The sequence below is a fragment of the Pseudorca crassidens genome, chromosome 21 (genome assembly GCF_039906515.1).
Source record: "Pseudorca crassidens isolate mPseCra1 chromosome 21, mPseCra1.hap1, whole genome shotgun sequence".
NCBI lineage: Eukaryota > Metazoa > Chordata > Mammalia > Artiodactyla > Delphinidae > Pseudorca > Pseudorca crassidens.
The window spans coordinates 27,716,540-27,736,525 of NC_090316.1; the positions used below are offsets into that span (position 1 = coordinate 27,716,540).

Genomic DNA, 19,986 nt, shown 5'->3' on the forward strand with positions numbered 1-19,986 from the left:
GGGTCTAGGAAGCCGTTCTGACCTCCGCCCTAGTGGGGAGGGGACCCTGAGATCAGGCCAGTCCGCAGTCCCTATTTCCTAGGTGCGCTCGGTGGTGGAGTTTACAGTCCAAGGACCAGTGCTGCCGACCTGGAAAAGCCGGTGTCCCTGAGCCGAGCCCCCCTGAGCTACCTGCAGGGGGGGTGCCCCCTCCCTGCCAGCCTCCCCAGGGTGTTCCCCCACTCCAGGTTCCCGTGGTTGCAGTGTTTCGGGGGGTCCTTCTGTTCTTTCCAGCTCAGATGTTCCCCCAGGAGCCCTTGGGACCAAGGACAGGACGAACACTGAGCACACGGTCATCCTGCCCCGCCTTGCGCCCTCTGAACACAGCAGCTTCCCTCCTCTGGCCCGATGGTTACATGGACCGTCCTTCAGATGGAAGTTACCGCTGGGTGACGCAGAGGCGGTAGGTGGTCCAGGGTGCCCCTCTCTGTAGGAGGATGAAGGCAAGAGACACTGGCAGTGGTCCTAGCACCTCTCTTGATGGTGAACTCTGGGTCTCTGAGAGCAGTTCTGTCCTTGGTCCAGACAGGAGCCACCCTGACCCCTGATGTGACCCTCTCAGGCTGTGTTCTGACTGGTGGGGTCCAGGGGATGTGCCCATGGGGCCTTAGATGCCCTGGAGATTGGCCTTGATTCTAGGGGTTCTTGGGCTCCTTCCCCAGGTCCCTTGACTGAGGGACACATCTCTTCATCAGTTTGCAGCCAAGAGGCACCCATTTGCAGGTGGACAGAGCCTGGGCATTGACGCTCCTCTGTGTGTGTGTGTGTGTGTGTGTGTGTGTGTGTGTGTGTGTGTGTCCTCTGTGTGTGTGTGTGTGTGTGTGTGTGTGTGATGCCACTTGCATCGTGGGAGTACCCTGGGGTGAGAAGCCCAGGGTGTGGGGTAGGGCCGGGGCCCAGCCCTCCTTGCAGCTCACCCCGACTCCATCTTGGATCTGTTTCTTTGACTTTAATCTTTGCTTTTGTGATTATAATCATATATAATGGCCTGCCTCAGGGAACCCTGCCCCTCTGCCAGAATGTTAAACTAAAGTGCCTTTGTTCAGCTCACCAGGAGACAATCTGACCCTGCCCACCTATGAATGGCTGCAGAGAGGAAGAAATGAACACATCCCCTCCCTGATGCTGGCCACAGGAGATTTTGCAAGATAAGTGGCCTTTTTACTTTACTTCCTCACCTCCTCCCCTTCTCTGTTCTGTAAAAGAAACTGGCATCCAGGGCCCGATAAGATGGTTTTTCAGAGACACTAGTCTGCTGGCTTTCCAAATAAAGCTGTATTCCTTGCCTCAACGCCCCGTCTCCCGATTTATGGGCTTGTCGTGCAGCGAGCAGAGTGAGCTTGGACTCGGTAACAGGTTGTCAGGTAGAACCAGCCCTTCCTGGATTTCATGAAAGTGTATCTGTAGAGGGGAGTGGCCCCAAAGCTTTCTACTTCACTGCTAGGTAGCTTGACTTTCACTTTACTATATTTAGTGATGTGATACCTGGATCTCCTTTTCTACTCCCCTGCCAACCTTGCAAATTTTATGAGAGGATATGTCAAAACATGCAAAAAATGGACTTCCTGAAATACGTCTGTAGTATAGTTTGTGATCTTGCCAGGCGTGAAGGAATGAATTACCTGCGAGTACTGGGCCAAGTGAGAAGAGCTGGGAGGGCTTCCCTGGTGGCGCAGTGGTTGAGAGTCCGCCTGCCGATGCAGGGGACACGGGTTCGTGCCCCGGTCCGGGAAGATCCCACATGCCGCGGAGCGGCTGGGCCCGTGAGCCATGGCCGCTGAGCCTGCGCGTCCGGAGCCTGTGCTCCGCAACGAGAGAGACCACAACAGTGAGAAGCCCGCGTACCGCAAAAAAAAAAAAAAAGGAAAGAAAAGAAAAGAGCTGGGATTCAGTGTTCATCCTCCTATTGCAGGAATAGAGCTGAGTGCTGAGGAAGGGACCCTGTCAAATCAGGATACCTTCTATAACCAGAACAGGTGGCCATGTGGGCAGGTGAGGCCTGGGAAGCCTTCAGCATCAGAAATGTCCACCAGGGCTTCTGCAGGGGCCCCCCGGGAGCGGGGCTGTTGAGAGATACAGGCGGGCAGGTGGATCATAGCGAACAGATGGGCCAGGAGATGTCAGGGTTCCTGGGTGGGAGATGAGGAAATCACAGGAGTGCCCCTGGGAGGAGCTGAAACATGGAATGATGGTGTGTTCAGGACACAAGGACAAAGCTATGACCCATTTAATATGCCTGGGGCACAACGGCAAGGACCGTGACCAAGCAGGGAGATCCCTGAGTAAGGACCCCTGGCTTTTCCATCCCACTCCCCCCCTCCCCGGGGACAGGAACGGTCCCAGACCCTGGGTGGATACCTGGATGAGAAGGAGCCTTACTAAGGAGAGGGGCGCACTTTCAGGGCTGGGTGGTGTCTGCCTCTGGGGAGGGAGTGGCTGTGTGGAGTGTGCTGGGCAACGATGCTCATGTAGGACCTTCTGTGGCAGCTGATTTCCTGTTACTTTTCTTGTCGAAGAATCAACGTTTTATTTTTAAAAACAGGCAATGGCTATGCATTTTGACGCATCAACAGATAAAAAGAATTGTTGTCATTAATTAGCTTATTGCAGCGTGTGCTGTGTGGTGAACACTTCTCGGGAGGGACTGAACATATGTGATCACATTATTGTTAACCTCTGATTTCATTTATCAAGCCGACCTGTAAAACAGCTGGGCTTGTCTGGATGTAACCTTGCTCCGTCTTACAGCCTCAAGGAGAATTTTTGTTTATTTATTTTCCTAGTAAGGGATTTCCCCCCAATAGTGTTTATTTACTCACTCTCATCTTGAATTTAAATTACTTCCCATCAGCCAAAGGGGCATTTTCATTAAAAAAATTGAACACTGTTAGCACAAGGTGGCTACACTAATCCTGCCAGAGGTGTGAGTAGTAAGTGTGGTTCCTCAAATTTAAGACACAGGGAAAGGGCTGGGTTACTTTTGGTTCCATGTGGCTGAAGGATGCTGTTTGCTGAAGTGCACATGGGAACTGGCCCAGAGCTGCTAGGTGACATGGCACAAGGCGCTGCTTCAGGCGAGGTGATGTCAGAGCTGCATCCTCCACTGGTCAGTCTGTAGCAGATGCGAACAGCACCTTCCTGAGGGGAGGGGCCATGTCAGCCTCCCCCCGAGCCGGGCTCACAGCCCCCTGGTCCCCTCCGTCCCTCAGAAGCCTCTCCTGCAGAGGGAGGGGAGGAAGGAAGGGAAGTGGGGAGTCCCCTCCATCCCCTCTTCCCACATCACTTTGTAGTTAGACGGGGGACCGTCCACAAATAATCATTTCTTTACACCCAAAAAACCCAGGGAGGAAGAACGGTCACTTTACAGATAAAGACTCACACTTTGCGAAGGGCTGAGGGCACAGGAGAGGCATTTCAACCCCTTGCTCTACAGCGTGGAGCCCTTCTTTTCACTCCCGGTCCTTCCTGGGAAGTTCACCCGGGCAGAGCATCTCCCACCAGAACGGTTCAAGGTCACTGCAGAGTCTCCAAAGATTGATTTCATCTCCTCCTCCTAAGCCATTTAAGTTTTCTTTTTCTTTGTGCATTTCTCAGCGCTCAATGTATCATTTCTGCAAAATCGAAACAAACAGCAAACACACGTGCAGCTCTGTCATGGAATGCTGGAGAGCCCACGTGAAATGAATTTGGTGAAATCCTCACCGGACCCCCTCCTTTCTTTTAATAGATAAGAATTAGTCTCACTGTCAAGCTGCTTGTTTGGTGACCCCTGATATAATTAAGGGCATTTCCATGTTATAGGCACATACATCCCGTTCTGTCACCCCAGCTACCTCGTTCAGCCTAATGAATTATCGAAGTGCCTGTTTTGTGTTTCCCTCTAAGTTCGTGGAGACTTTAAATGCTGTCAGTATGTCCGCGCAAATTAATATGCTGAATTAAAAAAAGAAGAATGATTAAAATGCCTTTAAAATGATCTATAAATCTTTCATTTTAAGGAAGGGCAGCACACATTATCCTTACAATCTAAGTGGGAGTAATTAGTCTCCCTCCGATTAAAGCTTGAATTACGTATATTTTGGTAGATGCAGTCTGATATCTTGATATTTTTTAAAAAGACCATAAAAGGCACTTAGAGTCACGGAAAAGCTTCACTGCAGAACTCTGCTCTGTTTAGAGGTCATCGCGTTCAGAAACATACACCTAGTGGTGAACCCCCGAAGGGCTACCAAACAACAGGACACAAACAGCTAAGCATGAGATCTTAGCCATCCCTTGCGGGTCAAGATTCATGCAGTGAAGGTGGGATCCCTGAATCCTCTGGAGTAAAGAGATATCCCTGGTTATTATTCTCTGTGATTTCCCACATGCTTTCATGTTGGGCGGGGTGACCTCTGAGCGGTATCTCGTGGGACTCAGAATGTCCCTGAGATCACTTAACCCAACCAGCCTGCACTGGTGATAGCGCAGGGGATGCAGAGCAGGTGTTGTGTCCGTGGCAGGTGAGCAGGAGGGAGGAGCCCGCATGGGCCGGAATGTATTTCCTGCAGCTCACAGTATGGGTCAAGCACACAGTACGGACTCAATCCATTTCTATTTAATTAAATTCAGGAAAAAAATTATTTTCTCCATCAACCTAGCTGCCCAGCGCATACCCCAATATCTCATGGCAAAAATATCTATAAATAGGAAGAGAAGTGGTACCTTTGAGAATGTGAAAAATTGTCTTGAGAGGTAATTCATGGTTATTTCTGTAGATAACAGATGTGATGCTGTTCAAATTTGGCTGAAATTATGGCATATAAATCAGCGATGTGATTTTTACGGCTATAATCTGAATTCTATGATATGATATGAATCATGCAGCGTGATTTTTCCTGCAGGTTCTCCTCGCTCGGTGCTCGGAAAATGAGCATAAATCTCAAAGGAGTAGCTACACTTAAGCAAGCTGAGTGTGATTGAGGAGAAACCGATGCATATTCATGACAGAAAAGAATAAATAAAAGGGGGTGGATAAACATATGGATGAAAGTTGCAGAATACAACAACTGTGCAATCTGGAGTCCCGGTACCAGCAGCTAACTTTGCACAGAGGTGCTCCTTAAATAGCGCTTTTTTTTTTTAAGATTTATTTATTTTATTTATTTTTGGCTGTGTCGGGTCTTAGTTGCGTTACACGGGCTCTTTGTTGTGGGGCACGGGCTTCTCTAGCTGTGACGTGTGGGTTTTCCCTCTCTAGCTGTGGCGCACAGGCTCCAGGGCGCGTGGGCTCTGTAGTTTGCAGTACACGGGCTCTAGTTGAGGCGCGTGAGCTCAGTAGTTGTGGCGCGTGAGCTCAGTAGTTGTGGCGCGTGAGCTCAGTAGTTGTGGCACGTGGGCTCAGTTGCTCCGCTGCATGTGGAATCTTAGTTCCCCTGACCAGGGATCGAACCCGTGTCCCCTGCATTGTAAAGTGGATTCTTTACCACTGGACCACCAGGGAAATCCCAGCGCTTTGTTTATAACTTAGTAATTATCTGTGTTTTCTCTCCTTTGTTTGCTTATTTGTACTCTGAAAACTCGTTATGCTAATAATTCCTGAAGGATGCATTCGGTGATGAATCATAACTAAACCTCATCACATCAAACTGGAGATACACAGCGTTTTTCCAGATATAGGCATGTAGATGGGTTTTATCCATTTTTAAATTTTTAACAAAATCTTGAATGTGTAACAAAATACTATATACATTGTAGAGCAAGTTTATCTTCCTTTTAGCGTTATATCGTTAGAGAGCCCTATCGATTTATCCCCAAATTTCTGTGCACCCACATGGGCACAAATGCAATTTTATATGGATAGATTCATGTTACACATGCTGTATTTTTTCATGCATTTTTTGCTTGCCTTTTCTCTCTCCCTCTAAACCCTAAATCCACTGGCATTCATGGGGAATGGATGGGGTATGTGTATTGATATCAAAATTTCTAATTACCTACCTTAGCAGGCAGGCAGTGGTTTACTCTGCAGGCCAGGCTTCACAGAGGGAACCACAGTCACCGCATCTGGAAACCTGAGGGTGACGGCAAGCATTGGGTCCCGGGGTGCAGGGCTGAGGGCAGCACAGAGACGGGGTGCCGTGATGGACAACAGGGTCCAACAGCTCAGTGTCGTCTGATTCCCGTAGACCCGTGGCCTTGGCTGCTGGACCACGGTGCTCCCAGACGCGAAGTAGGTGGGATGCTTACTAAGTTCTCATGTGGTTAACTAATATGAAATCAGCAAAAGTGGGGAGAGGTGCTCCGTTTTCTTTACATAGAAACTTTCTGGGGCTTTAGACTGTGTCAGTGGAAGTTTCCAGAAGGCTCGGCACGGAGTGGGAGTGATGTGTGAAGGCGGAGACGCACGATGAGATTTCAATCAGTTCCCCATTCACCCTCTTTGGAAAACTCAAGGCAAAGCCCGGTCCACAGAGCCCCATCCACGCGCCCTGGGCCGCAGCATCCCGGCTCTGCAGCCCCTCGGTGCCTGCCAGCGGCTGGCTCCTCTGAGCACTAAATGCAAGCTCCTTTTCACTTGACTCCAGCTCTCAGATCTGTGCCGAGAACTCGGAAGGCTGCTACAGCCCATTATACGGCTCGTGTTGGTTTATTATCCCCGGTCAGGCTGAGCTCCTTTCTATTTCAGATCCGGAATATGTTAAGCCTGGTCTTTACTTAGGCAGTTCATCAAAGGCACTGCTGAATTGCTGCCCTGTATAAACACCAGAGCGGGTCCCCTCTCCCTCTCCCTCGCTGTAATTGATTCCAGGCCTTTCCCAGGTTCCGGGGGGCCTCTGGGATCTTCTATTTCCAGGTAACGCTTGTTTGGAGACTCACAGGCCCACTTGGGCCACTTCCCCTAAGATGGTTTGTGGGGCTGGGAAGGTGGTTTTGTGGGGATACTGGGATTACTGACTGGTGTGAAATGTATTTCCACGTCGGTGGGAACAGCTCAGCCCAGGCATCATAAACTAGTAAGTGCAGCTGTGTAAATGTTGCTGAGTTTGAAAATACCCACAAAACTCACCTCTTCATTCTCTGGTGTTGAGGGCAACAGACAGACTCGGGTTACATGAAAGTGCTTGAGTCCCACTTTTTTTTCCCTTTAAAATTGTTTATTAGTATATTTCTTCTTTCATCAACCTGTCGTTTTACATAGTTAATGATGGAAAGAACTTGCGAACGTTAGAATGTGCCGGGCGCTGTTCTCAGCACTTGATACACATGAAGTCATTTACTCTCCATGATGACCCACGGCGAGGTGTCACAATTATTGTCAGAGGAAACTGAGGCCCAGAGGTCAGTCCCTCCCCCAGAGTGTGTGCATCCTGTCCCCTCTGATCAGCACGATGCCATCGGTGCTGCGGGTCGCGGGTTCTCCGGGCTGCCCCGCTGGTCCAGACCCCCTTAGACCACAGCGTCAGTGTCCAAGTGGCGGCCACTAGCCTCCCGGGTCCATCCTGCACTTGACACGAGGCTGGTCTAAACTGAGGGGTGCTCTGAGGACAAAGGACACCCTGGTTTTTCAAGATTTACTATGAAAACAAAGTTGTAAAATACCATGTTCATAATTTTTATACTGATTGCATGTTAAATAATATCTTAAATGTATTGGGCTAAGTAACAGACATTATGAAAATTAATTTAACACTTTGCTTTTTAAAATGTGGCTGCTGGAAGATTTAGAGTCACCTGTGTGGCTGCTGTCGGGTTTCCCAGGGACAGGGCTGGTCTGTGATGTGGGAGAGGACGGGGCGAGGAAGCCTAGCCCTGAGGCGGGACTCTAAATGGAGATTACTGTGTGTCCCCTGTGAATTCAGCTGTTATTCGAAGCCTAGCCCTGAGGCAGGACTCTGATTATTGTGTGTCCCATGTGAATCCAGCTGTTTTTCGTCCTCTTTTCTAATTGGAAGGAGGAAGAACGCCTTCAGCAAATCGATGGCCACACACCTTCTGGCCAGGACCTCAGGAATCTGCTGTGGAAACAGCACTCGGGCTGGGTGCTACCTGGTGACACCGGACTGGTCCACAGACGTTGGCCTGCATACAGCCGTCCCCAGCAAGCTAAGGGGGGTGGGGCGGGGACCACCACCCTGCACCCGCCGGGCGCACCTGACAGCCCACTGGACCCCACCGAGCCCACATCCGTTCTATCAGTGCTCTGTGTGAGCCCAGCCCTCATGGGGTTTATGCATCTCTGGGGTGCAGAGCTGAGCAGTGGCCACAGAGATGTGGTGTCTGCAAAACCTGACATACGTGCGGTCTGACTGTCCACAGGAGAGGTGCGCCTGCCCCCACTTTACGTCTTTAATTAGGGCCCTAAGCTCCACTCCCCTCCCCGTTCCCCGGTGTGACAATGGTTTTGATTTGACATCTTGGCCAGGGCTTGTGGGTAGTTTCAAAGTTTCCCATTTGGCCTCTTCACTGCGGTCACCTTTACACCAAGGGCCAGCATCTTGGGTTCTCCAAAAAAACAGAAGTAATAAGATGGATGGATGGATAGATGGATGGATAGTTAGATAGGTGGTAGAGACAGATAGATATAGACGGATAGATGACCGAGATACAAGAGGAGATTTGTTAGGAGAATATCGGCTCCAGTGATTATGGATGCTGAGATACGCTGTCTGCAAACCAGAAACCAGCAAAGGCGGTGATGCAATTCAGCCTAAATCCTAAGGCCCCAGGACGTAGTCAGAAGATGGACATCCCAGCTCAAGAAAAGACAGGGAGAGAGTTCTACCTTCCTCCCGCCGCCCACACTGGGGAGGCTGATCCTATGTACTGTCCGCAGATTCGAATGCTGATCTCTTCCAGACACACCCTCACAGACCTGGCCCAGACATGCCGTTTCCCCAGCCCTCTGGGCGTCCCTCAGCCCCGTCCAGGTGACACAGAGAATTACCGTCATAGCCGGGGACCTAGCGAGGCGGCTCCTGCAACTGCAAATGCTTCAACCACGTGTATCTCAGCCCCGCACTCAGGACTGGGGGAGGGATGGGGCCACCGTGCGCTGGGGAGCGGGTCGCCCCTCAACTCCAGGCCGTGCAGACCCTCACCCTCCACTTGGATGGGCGGTCGCGGTCACGCTCCGGTGTCCCCACCCGGGGTCAGCTCAGATGGGCGCAAGCAGCCCTTTGCCCGTTGAGTGTCCTCTGTCGTCCAGGGGACAGTCACCCAGCAAGTGGTCCCTCTGGCGGAGCACGAGGGGACTCTCCACAGATGCTGCCTTCGTGTGGCCGGGTCCCTCCTGGGGTCCTGCTCACCACAGTGGAGTTGTGCCGGGCACTTAGCATGTCTGAGACCCAGATTCGTTAATTGTGTGATGGGAGCGAAGATACTTTTCTTTCCTGCTTCGCAAGGTTCTCGGGGAATCGAAAGGCATGACGCATGTGATATAAATAAGTGAAATAGCAACATCAACACCATTCAGCACTTGTTTTCAAAAACAAAATTTACAAACGAAACACGCCTTTTATCTGGCAATTAGGATCACGTTTTCTCCCTGGAGGAAGGGAAATGTAGAGGGTCAGAGACAGCGAGCTCTTGCTCTGTCAGGTCCTGCATCCCGCCTGAGTGTCAACCCCGTTCCAGCCTTCCTGCCTCCTAACTGCTTTAATGACACTTCTCACAGGATGAACATCCACTGGCAATTTCAGGGGGTGTGACCTCAATTTCCGAGCAATCATGTCTGTTTCAGAGGTGAGCACCGTTGCAAACGCTTCTGCACGACAGTTCTGAGGGATGGAGGCTACGGTCCAGCACTGGGATTTCCTTGCTTCTTGGAAACGTGGAAATCGCTTTGTCAATCAGGCTGCCTTTATCCTTTACAAAATGGGGACCATGACACCATCACATTTCCCCAGAGCGGCAAAGTGATCACCCTATACCTTGAGACGTACGCCTGAACGCGCAGGAGCCCTTCAGCAGCTTATTACTTCGCCCTCGTAAATGCACGGCAAGGGGAGGAATGCCGGTGAGACTCTGCACTAAGTCATTCAATACTCATTTTAAGCCTTTCCCCTCAGCATCTTCTGGAATCTCTCTTCTCATATATTAGATCTGTAACATTACTGGGAACAAATTAATCTCCTCCTAGATTTAACCTGAAACCATTTTGAGTGATAAAAATGAGCTTATCGAGCTAATTTTATACGAATCCCACCCAGAGAGCAACACTCTGATACATTTCAGAGGAACGTGAAGAATTTCTGATGGTGAGGACGCCCACGGGTGTAGCTGGTCCTGTCAAATTGCCCCTTGAAGTCATTAAAGGAAATACAAGCTAACAGCTAATTTGTTTAGTGATATGGAGTGATTCTGTCCAAGTCTGTGTCTGAGACATAAGAAAACCCTGGGAAATTGTCTAAATTTCCACTTGAAGCTTGCACAGTCCGGGCAAATAAAATAGCCACGGGGGGCTGAGATCAGTTACATCTGTGGAGGTGTCTTGCTGCCCGGCTGACCTGCACGGGGACTGGCCCTGTGTGTTTGTCACCAGGGAACCCCAGCCTCTACTTGCTCGGTTTCACAAGCGCGGAGAGTGTCAGGCTCAGGCTCACGCTCCACTCTTGTTTAAAGTCCCCAAAGCAGGTGACAGGTGTGGTGATGCCTAGTGGGGTTCAGGCTTTTAGAGCAAGAGACTCTGCCGATGTCTTGTTCAGGGCGGGAAGGAGGGGGCTGGCATGGGGGGAAGATATAGGATGGTCCTTGATAAGCACTTTTTGTTCTTGGAATGATTTTGCATCCCTGCCCATGGCCCACGATGCACATTAGCTGAGGATCTCGCTCTGATGCTGCCGGCTCCCCTGCCCCATGGAGTGGATCTGAACTCAGGTTCTGGATCTGCCGCCAGCTTTGTACAGCATCACGGCCTGAGAACTGGAAAGACCCTGGATTTGAACTCTTCTGGTTTCTACAGGGAGTGAGAAGGATGCCGCTGAGAGAGGAGAAGGGTGAGAGCATTGGACCTCACCAGGGGAGGCATCTCAGTAATGCATCTGCTGATTTAAACCCATGGTGTCTTTCAGACTCAAGCCTGGGTTCCCTCAGCTTGGTCTTAGATTTCCCTTTTTCCAAATGGTAACGGCAAGCCCAGCACAGACGGACTTTGCCAACACACCGGCCCCAGGGACCAGTGCCGAGTATAAAATCCAGCTAAAAACAATGACTACATGTAGTCTGGGTGTGAAGGGTGACCAAAGGCTGCTTCACGCTGATGAACAAACACGTGCTCCGTACAAGAGTCTCAGTAAGAGTGGCTGGGCTTTGCTGTGCGCGTTTTTAAAAACTTCATTGACACCTGGGTGCTCATTTGATAACGTTGCAGTGAAGGTCTGCACGCCTCCCGCATTTGGGCAGATTAATGGAGACACCTGGTTGGGGTCTCTTTGGAGCCACAGATACGGTGTAGGTTTTCTACTAGACGTGTTTACCACACACTCTAATTAAGAAACACCAGCTTGAACATCGAGGCCGACTTCAGGTCAGGCAGTTCCCCTGTTCTTTAGAAAACTGTCCTGTTTTGTTCCCTGGGGTAACTGGGACTGCCCCTGTGGGATGGTGTGTGGAGACTAGAGTTGCCCTCTCCCCACCTTATGAATATCTTTCCTGCCTGCCAACCAAAGAGTCAGTTTAGATTTTAGGGTGACATCTTCTCCATGTACCTCAAAACTCAGTTATACCTGGAGTCAGAATCCACAGGGACCAAAATAGCCTCCCTCTTGGGATGCGGTGGCGCTTTCCCTGAGAGAATTTGGGGGAGAGTCACGTCTTCCTTGCTTGCGATAGTAGCTAGTATGCAATTACACTGACACCTTTCCCCGGATGTGCCTGACAGCTGTTTGCACTTGAGTCCTAGACCGGTGTGTGTTTATTATCTAAGCTCGTCACTGTTTCAGGTTTGTTACTGTACAGGGACAATGAGATGAACAGGAAGCAACTGCTGTGCATCGTGGGCGGTGCCCTGGAGAGAATGCTTTCCAGCTCTGTGACCAGTAGGATTGATGGAGATGAAGGAATCTTCAGTCAGGTGTCTTAGACCATCGAGATAAAGGATAAGGACCTTCCAGGTGGGGATGGAGTCAGAGGACGCACAGGCTGAATAGCGCTGACGTGCACCTGAGTCACCAACTATTGACACTCCAGGACACAGCCACTGTGTCAACCCAGCCACCGGGGCCACCGCAACGGGGATTTTGGAGGCTTTCAAGACCCCCACAAAGCCTGCTCTTGCCCTTCCTGCCGTCCTCAAACCAAATAATGGGGACCCCATCCGCAGGTGGTCAGGGTACCCCTGAGAAGAACCAGATGTCATCATCTGGTGTCCTTATCTGAAGGAGACACGATGGCAGGAATTAGGTCTTTGAGGAGAACCTGCTGTACGGGAGACCAAGGCTGGAGGACACCAGCGGAAGCAGATCGAGCCTGAGGTGCTGCCTCTGCTCCTGCAGATAAACAGGAGGCTGTGGAACATGCCTGGAAGTCAGGATGACTTCCTGGGCCTCAGGGGAGGTGGGGGAGGGAGGGGCATCAGACTGGGTGCTCAGATGAAGGCAAGGGCATTACTCAGAGAGCAGAGGTCTCTCCCGAGCACTTTGGAAGCATCTGAGGTCATCTGAGCCCTTTTAGAAAATCAGATTTTTCCACCTGCTGGTCTCTCTGTTGGCCACATGTGCGTTAATGTGTGCTAGAGGGGAATTCCATCCAACTTTCCAGTAGAAAGATGATCACTAACGTGCCCAGTGGATGACAGTTTAGCCCACATCTTAACCGCTACCTTAGGAGGCCAACTTTTTGATGCTGTAAATAACATCACCGTTTAATTCCATTTTGAAACACTCACTAAGCGCTCACATGAGTCAGCTATTGTTTTGTGCGTGGGTAAACCACTAATATGCCAGCCCTGCCTTTAAGGAGCAAATAAATCAACAAATAAGTACCATGATGCCTCTGCATTGTTCTTAGTGCATCTGCACAACTAACCCCACGGAGTGTCGCCCAGGCATTGAGAAGGGAGGAGTCCTGCCTGCCTGAGGGTTTGCGGGGGGGGGGGGCGCGTTTCCACAGGAAGTGATGCAGAAACTCAGCCTTGGAACAGCTGGGAGGATGGATTGGAGAAAGAGGCTTGCTGGCTGAGAGGAGGATGGAAGCAAAGTCAGAGTGATGGAAATTTCCACTTACATCGTGGGAAATTCAAGACTGGATCTTGTTCCATCACCTGGTTGATATCAGTTGCTGATCTACTAACTCTTCTTGGCAGAAAACTAAATTCCTAGATAATATAATCTGTATTTCTCATAAAAGTATTGAGTCATGAGTGAATATTATTAAATCACACTTTAAAGACAATTGATAGAAAACGATTCCAAAACCCTATTTGAAGTTATTTTATACTAAGTCCCAGGAGATTGAAAGATCTGCAGTGTAGTGAAGAGTAAGTTTGGTTTCACTTCTCTGTTGAGAGCTAGTCCAGTCCCTGGAACATAAAAAGTGCTCAAAATGAAGGAATGGAAGTAGCTTCTATAATGTTTAGTGATTGTGATTCAACTTTTGGGGGCATATTTCCTCTAAATGTATAGTGAAAGGTTGGATTAGATCAGCATTTTCTGAAAGTACACAAGGAGTATTGTAACTGGAAAGTAGCTGCTTTTTGCTGGATACCGTGAAATAACGATGTATTTAATTGCATTTTCAAGTAAGGGAAAACTTTTCCACTCGGTGAGATACACACACACACACGTACACACACACGCACATATATATACAAAATAAACTTAGTATGAGCACACAGTCCCAACAAACAAAGACATACAATGAAAACAAGCTACAGAATCACGAATGATGGTAGATCTTCACATTTTGGGGGTGATATTTCTTTGTGACTTATTTTGATATTAATCTTTAATACTAGATAAAAAGGAACAGATGTCAAAGATTGGAGGGAAAATAACAAGAGAATTCTTTCTATAGCTTTCCCTTTCCACCTCTGTGAAAGGTGGGAAAGAATCCCTATTTTGGGTTTCAGAGACTGGAGCCCTTGGTTTGTCTCTAGGGTACGTGTATCACAGTGTTGTGGAGAGACACTGTGGGAATGACAGGATTAGGGCTTTCCTTCCAGCTTTGTTGAGGTGTAATTTGGCATATAAAGACCTGCACATAATGAACATGAACAGCTTGGTATGAACCCATGCACACATCTATGCCACCATCACCACGTTCCAAGGTCCACGTTGCCTATTCCTCAACAAACTCACTTGGGCTCCCCCTAACAGCCATGTCTTCTGCTTCTCTCTGATGTTCCCTGTCCTGTTTTAGATCTAAATTGTTATTTTGAGTTCTTCCTTTCTTTTGTAAAGGCCTCAGATCCACTTAGGAGGCCCAATGCATATGACTAATTAAAGAAAATGGGGCATTTTGCTTTCGCTAATGAAACAACCCAAGTCTTGGTTTACGCATCATATGTAGATTTGATCCAGAAGGATTATCGCAAAGCATCATTAATACTTTTTACACCTGTAGTTTATCTTCACATTTGCAGGCGTCTTCATGAGAGTGTCTTGACTTCCTTGTTACCTACAGTTGACCCCCATTATTCAGATTCCGCTTTTCCACACCAGCCTAATTGCCGACATTTATTTGCGACGCCAAACTCAGTACTCGCGGTGCTCATCCCGTAAACCGTTCTTTTCGTGGTCTATTTAGTGCCAAGTTTCCGTGCATTTTTGTGCTTTTTGGGGAGATGTCACTGGTTACAGTGGCCCCCGAGGCCCGTGCTGCAGGGTTGGCCAGCGCCCCTTAGGACAAGAAGGCTGCGACGGGCCTCACAGGGAAACACGCATCAGAGAAGCTTCCTCTGGTCGTGGCTTATGGTGCTGTTAGTGGAGATTTCACGTGAATGAATCAACGCTATGTATTAAGTAGGATGTCTTTGAACAGAGGCCCACATAAAACCAGGTTCTGTATGGACTGACTGATGAAAATGTTGTGCCCCGTGTTTCCCCTACGAGCAATGATTAGGTATTTGCTAGTTCAGTGTTCGTGGGGCCTTCGTAGCACAGAACTACCATGAATAACCGTCCTTTTGAGATTTCCTGTCACTGAGACAGCGTCACTGGGATTTACTCGGGCTGCCCCTCTGACTCTCCAGACAGGAAGCATATTTATTCCGTGTTGACTGAGGAGAGATCACAAAAGACTGTGACGCAGGAACAGAGAGACTGCTGTAGCCCAGCAACAAGCCCGTGATTTCTAACCTGTATTGATCTGTAATTAACCAGTAAGATAAATCTCTGTTTTCAAGGATGCATGGAAACATCACATTGACTTAATGCAAAACTTACTATAGAAAATAGAAATGTGGCAATGACAACGCAGAGACAAGGACTCGTTTGCCAAGGCGAAAGTCTACTGAGCGTCTTCCCCTCCCACTGGCCAGGGACTGTATAATCATTCGCGCTTTTGAATTATTTGCGTCGTGTTTCATCAATACGCCCTCTTCTATCCTCCTTTTTTTTTATTTTTATTTTTTTTATTTTTTTAAATTTTTTTTTATCCTCCTTTTTACTTTCAGTACGGCAGTTTGGAAGCTAAGTGTCTCAGAAGAAACTGAAATGAAAATAGATTTATATCAGGAGGAGCTGACAGTTCAGAGTTTGATAGTCTCTAAAAACTTGAAAATTTCACTCTTTTTATTTGGCCCTGGGGCGTCAACTATCGACTGAGCTGACAAATGCAAGCTGATGGGCGGCAAGAGCATTTCATCAATAGTATCACTTTTGCTTATCCAGTAGGTAAGCTCAGTAGTAAGGGGAAAAAGATTGCTTGGTGAAAATACCTACTCCTAAACCACGGTAGATTGAAAAGGCTGTAAATCCAGTTATGATTCAACTAAAGGGTATTTGGAGTAGCTTCCCTAAGAGAAATTCCACAGGGTCATTCCGTCAGAGATGGCTGAGGAAGGACAGCTAAGAGGACCCACCACCAAAAGGGCCCCTCTGAAGCTGGGCGTTTCCAGATGAGGCCACGTCACAACTTTTCCGGATTACTAGTCACTGGTAAGGGCTATTGCTTAATTTTCTTTTTTATACTTTTTTATACTATTGCTTAATTTTTTAAGAGATGCAGATTGTATCCTGCCTTATGTCCTGAATCTGTGAGGATCTCCGATTCCTAGTTCATTAGGATTTAGGCTCCAGATTCTAGAGAAGAAGAAAAGCATTGAAACATTTTAAACAAAAGTATCGGATAAGAGCATTGGAATCTCTTTAAAATTCAGCTGGAAATGAGCACCGCTGAAAAGGACTCTCCAAGGTGAAAGAGATCTCCTAGTGAGAGTGTTTAAAATAATTATAATATGGCAATTGGGGTCACTTTTTCCAATTTTAGTAGTTTTGTGTTACTAGCACTGTATAAAGTAGGGGTAGTTGACCTTTTTACCTAGTATTATGTCATTTGGAGAATGAGATAAGATGGCGTTGACAAAAGTCTCCAATCTTGAAGTTCTATTTGACATGCTGTGCATGTGAAATCTAGCCCCTTCTCCCAACCATGTTGAGGATTTCAGGTAAAACCTCTGTGCGTTTGGAATTTCTTTAAACTGTAATATAAGAATGGGCCCAATTCTGCCGACCACGCCCTTTGGATGGCTGCCAGCCCTGCAGCCTCTGGGCTGTTGTTTGTCCAGACGCATCTCACTTGGCATGTGGCAGACACACCAAACTTCCTGGTCTGTCTTCTCCTCCACCCACAGGTACGTTGCAGAGCAAATTTACACTTTATTAATACCCAGAGAAAGAAAAACCTCAAATGTTTTTAATGATAAACAAAACAGAATTTTGACTGAAGTTAGGATTTGTAATATGGCATTCCCTTTGTCCCGTGTTAGACCAATATTATCGTATTTTGATGAACATAAAAGCAATTTCCTAGATTTCTACATCTTCACTGTTATCCTTGTTCCTACTAAATCATCTTTTAAAAATATATGTATATAGGTGTTTAGTTTATTCCATTCTATAAATGGACATGAAAAGCTGAAATAACTAGTCGTTTCTATGTGTCGTGTGTAGACCAGAATCATAGAGATGGTTTCCCTAGTTTTATATTCTCTTTCCATTTCATTTTATGAGAATTTTTTTATGTTATTAGTAATCCTCAGCAGTGCCGCACTGAGTGGCATAATAATATTTCTTCTATGGATCAACTATGCCTGCTTCTTAACCACTTCTCTGCTCTTGGGCATTTGGATTGTTCGTGGTGTTTTATCATCAAAAATATTTGACAGGGCTTCCCTGGTGGCGCAGTGGTTGAGAGTCAGCCTGCCGATGCAGGGGACACGGGTTCGTGCCCCGGTCCGGGAGGATCCCACATGCCGCGGAGCGGCTGGGCCCGTGAGCCATGGCCGCTGAGCCTGCGCGTCCGGAGCCTGTGGTCTGCAACGGGAGAGGCCACAGCAGTGAGAGGCCTGCGTACCGCAAAAAAACAAAAAACAAAAACAACAACAACAACAACAACAAAAAATATTTGATTGTCCTTGGCCATACATTTCGCTGACTACTTTATAATAATATTTTCTTACAGATCTGTACTCACTATTTGCATATTCATGGTATGACCCGTGTAATATTTTCATACGTGTTAATCACACATATGCATGTATATACTCTATACATACACAGGCATTTGTGCAACTTATTGGTTTTCTTCTCATTTTGTTTGTGCTGTTTCCAAGGGTTTCAGCTCTTGTACAGGAGGCTTCCGCATGCTTGGTTTCCTGTGATCCTTCCTTCCCACAGTCTCGTGAGATGGGTTTTATTCTCACCGCTGTGCTGGAGTGCCTCCAGCCAAGGGTTGGTGCACTCTCCTTCTGCTCACTGCATCTCTCCAGCGTTATTACCAGCACGGGATGAGCTAATTCAAGGGGACAGGATCCACTCTGGAGCGGGTTCTTACTAAATTCTCCTGGGTTAAGTGCAGTAAAGAAGAAGGCTCTGAAAATCCCCTTTCCTTCTACTCTTAGTGATTCTGTGACTCCAGGTAATATTTCTACGCATATCAAGCACTTTGTTGATTTTGAAATCACTCTTGCAGCTCAGGTTTTCTAAAGATTTTACAAATCAATTCGAAGGCATTTATATAATTTGAGATTAATCAGTCAGCTGATCCATTATGGAAATGAAACATTCCCAGTGTGGCCAGTTTATGACTCTGAAGCACCGTTTTGGTCCTTTGCTGGTTTGGACATCACTCAGCCAGCTCTGGCTGCCTTTCAAAAGTTTTCTAAGCAAATCGATGAGAATGCCTTTATTTCATGTGAGATTAATGAGTACATTGATCAGTTATGGAAATAAAACATTCTCAATGAGTTTCGTAGATAAAAAATTTAAGCAACGGAAAGAATTAAGCTGCATTTTTTTTTTTAGTTCTGACACCCTTGCATGTTGTAATTAAGACGGAGCAAAATCATACAGACACAGACGTGTCACTTAAAAGGACTTGATCTTTTTCAGTTAGTCTTTTCAAACGAAGCTTAAAGAAGTCGGAAATTAAAAACTACGCGTTTCTCGTTAGAGCCTATGCAAAGGATTAAAAAAAAATCTTACAGAGAGAATAAACATCAGAAGAATGACGACGTTTCCTAGGCAGTGCTGCTTCTGGCGGCTTTCCTGTCCTCATATCAGATACCAGGCAGCACCCTTGATCTCCACTTTTATGTGCTCTGCTTTGAAAACAAAATGGGTTATAAATTGACTCACAAACTCCTGGAAAATCCACTTGCTTTTAGGGAGGGAGCTCAGGATGGGGAATTGGGGTGATGGGGGGTCTCCCATCTCACCTCTAGGGGGTGTGTGGCAGAGTGGACTTCTGTGCATCCCAAAGCTGTTTTGTTTGTTTGTTTGTTTTTAAATAAAAACGGAGGTTGGATTCAGTGAGGTTTGATGGTGTTATCTATTTTGTGGTTCCTTACCTCTCTGGACCTTCCAAAGGAACCAACTATGTAAATTCTCTCCTCTCTGGCCGTTTTTGTTGCTGTGAAACAGCAGGATTTCGGTTAATCTTTTCCAGTCCTCCGTGATTCCCAGAAGCCAGGATACCTAACGGTATACCTAACGGCCACAGCCTGCCCCACCATCAACATCCCCACTGATGTGCAGGTGACAGTGGGTGGAGCCTCACCCGAGTCCACAGCGCACACAAGAGCCCCTCCGGGTGTGGTCCGCCCGGTGAGTCTGCACAAATGTATCTGGGCTTCTCTTCCTTGAGCTTCTCTCAGGCAGGTACTCTGTCCACCTGGTGTCCTCACCTCTGTCCGGGGTGGGGGGGCTCTGAGCCCTGCAGATGGAGGGTCCTGCATGGAGCTCCTGAGGGGGGAGCAGGGGCAGGGGTCCCGGGACATCTAGTGGGTCCCATCCTGTCCTTGCAGCCGAGTGACTGACCAGTTCCCTGGGCGTGTGGGCAGCTGACCCCATCACAGGAAGGGGTGTCCATGGGCTTGGATGAGGGCTGACATCCTTTTGTCCTGCCCCGTGTTGTGGTGAGGGAGCCAAGGTGTGGAGGGCTGAGCCGTGTCACCCACAGAGACCCAGGAAGTCCTTCCCTGACACCGTCGTGGAGAGAAGACGGTGAAGGAAACACCAAGCAGTTCTCTGGTTCTCAGTGGACACCAACTGCGTGTCCCACAATTTAACTCAATTCTGACACTGATCCCCTGGGGTTAGTGTGGACCCACCGGTGAAGGGTCACACCCATCACACCCATCACAAGTCCAGGGCTCCGGTACCTCTGACTGGTGGGCTATAAATAGGGGTTCACACAGCCCCATCCTGGGATTTGGTCATTTGCTAGAATGGTTCACAGAACTCAGCAAAACACTTACGTTTACCAGTTTATTAGACAGGACACAACCCAGGAACAGAGATGCACAGA

General features: G+C 48.0%; 1 long non-coding RNA gene across 1 annotated transcript; it reads left to right on the plus strand.

Annotated features, from left to right (window-relative positions):
- Positions 1-15,870: 15,870 nt before the first annotated feature.
- Positions 15,871-18,835, plus strand: LOC137216116 (uncharacterized). The gene is made up of 3 exons (XR_010939598.1): positions 15,871-16,115; positions 17,792-18,096; positions 18,633-18,835. It is a non-coding gene; the product is annotated as an uncharacterized lncRNA (long non-coding RNA).
- Positions 18,836-19,986: the final 1,151 nt, after the last annotated feature.